Raw genomic sequence first — 2,297 nt, forward strand, 5'->3', positions numbered from 1 at the left:
GGAAAGAGGGAAGAAAAGAGGGAAGAGAAGAGAGGAAGAGGATGACAGGAGAGGAAGGGGAAAGAGATACGAGAGAAGAGAGAAAGAGAGAGAGAGAGAGAGAGAGAGAGAGAGAGAGAGAGAGAGAGAGAGAGAGAGAGAGAGAGAGAGAGAGAGAGGATAGTTGCAAAAGAGGCTGTAGTCGATAAGGTCAAAGATAAGAGTGAGGGGAGTGTAAGGGGAAAGTGAGGGGTCAGTGAGGGGAAAGTGAGAGTAGTGAGGGGAGAGGGATGTTAGAGATAGGGTATGACTGAAGTTAAGGGGAAGTTAGGCTTAACAGATAGCAAGAGAGGGGAAAGGAAGAGGAGGAGGAGGAGGAGGAGGAGGAGGAGGAGGAGGAGGAGGAGGAGGAGGAGGAGGAGGAGGAGGAGGGGAAACTAAGCAGGGAAAATGACCCCAATAACCGACCCTCATTGATTCTCGTTCGGTAGATCGTGGCCGTTGAGGGGAAAGAGAGGAGAGGGGAGGGGAGGGGAGACGAGGGGAGAGATGGAGGGAGGGGAAACAGGTGGAGAAAGGCGTGGATGAATAAATAAAGGCTTCCACTCCCTGCTCCAACACACACACACACACACACACACACACACACACACACATCTTCCCTGACTCTCTTCTGCTATTTTTCCCCTCACTCTCTCTCTCTCTTCGTTTTTCCCCTTACTTCTTACTCTCCTCTGCTATTTTTCTATCTCTCATTCTTTCACTCCTCTCCTTCTCGCCTCTTTCCCTCATAATCTCTTATTTCCCCTCACTTTTCCCTCTTTTCCCCTCATCTCTTATTCCCTTTAGGCATTTTTTTATCTCATTCTCGCCTCTTTCCCTCATTAGCTATCTCTTATTTCCCCTCACTTTCCCATCACCTCTTACTCTCCTCACGTACTTTTCATTCTCGTCTTTTCCCCTCATCACCTTCTGTTTCCCTCTTTTCCCTCTCTCCTGTTACTGTTTCCCCTCTTTTCCCCTCCCCTGTTATTAATGTCTCTCTTATCTTGCTTTCGCTATCTTGTTCTGTTACTTATATGTGTTTCTTATCCCCTCACTTTTCCCCTCTTTCCCCTTCTCCTCTCAATAACTTCTCTCACATTTTTTATTTATTTTTCCATCACCTCTCTCTCTCTTTTTTCCCCCCTTTCCTCACCTCCTCCCCTACCCCCCATCACTCTTGCGCTTTTCCCCTCTCCCTCACCCCGTTCCCCTCTTCTTTTTTACTTGTCAACACCATTCTATCAGTTACTTTCTTTTTTTCCCCTCTCTCTCTCTCTCTCTCTCTCTCTCTCTCTCTCTCTCTCTCTCTCTCTCTCTCTCTCTCTCTCTCTCTCTCTCCTCCTCCTCCTCCCCTCACTTCCCCTCACCGGACCAAGGGGTGCATTGGAAAAACACTCTCGTTGACATAATTCACAAGTTTCAATATTCTCTCTCTCTCTCTCTCTCTCTCTCTCTCTCTCTCTCTCTCTCTCTCTCGCTCTGTCTCTCTCTCCTGTGACGTGCATAACAAGAAACAGCGAGAGAGAGAGAGAGAGAGAGAGAGAGAGAGAGAGAGAGAGAGAGAGAGAGAGAGAGAGAGAGAGAGAGAGAGAGAGAGAGAGAGAGAGAGAGAGAGAGAGAGAGAGAGAGAGAGAGAGAGAGAGAGAGAGAGAGAGAGAGAGAGATCTGGAATGGAAGATGGAGAGGAAAGGTAGAAAGGAAAAAGTTAGGAGACGAGAGAGAGAGAGAGAGAGAGAGAGAGAGAGAGAGAGAGAGAGAGAGAGAGAGAGAGAGAGAGAGAGAGAGAGAGAGAGAGAGAGAGAGAGAGAGAGAGAGAATGTAATAAAGGAGGGGAAGGAAAGTGAAAGTGAAAAGTGGAGAGAAAGAGAGGAGGAGGAGGAGGAGGAGGAGGAGGAGGAGGAGGAGGAGGAGGAGGAGAGAAAAGTGGAGGAAATTTGTATGAGTTGGCGGGAGATGACGACGATAATTTTCCTCCTTTTCCTCCTCCTATCATTCCGTCATCCATTACTGCCATCACCACTTGTTAGGTTAGGTAAGGCAAGGTTAGGTTAGGTTAGGTTAGACAAGGTTAGGTCTGGTCATATTAGACTAGATTAAGTTAGGTTACTGAGTAGGTTTGGGAAAGTTAAATTAAGTTGGGTTTGGTTTGGTTAGGTTAGGTTTGGTTAGGTCAGATTAGGTTAGGCAAGGTTTGGTTAGGTTAGGTTAGGTCAGATTAGGTTTGGTTTGGTTAGGTCAGGTTAGGTTAGGTTAGGTTTGGTTAGGTCAGATTA

Source organism: Scylla paramamosain, chromosome 20 (genome assembly GCF_035594125.1).
Source record: "Scylla paramamosain isolate STU-SP2022 chromosome 20, ASM3559412v1, whole genome shotgun sequence".
In the NCBI taxonomy this organism is placed as follows: domain Eukaryota; kingdom Metazoa; phylum Arthropoda; class Malacostraca; order Decapoda; family Portunidae; genus Scylla; species Scylla paramamosain.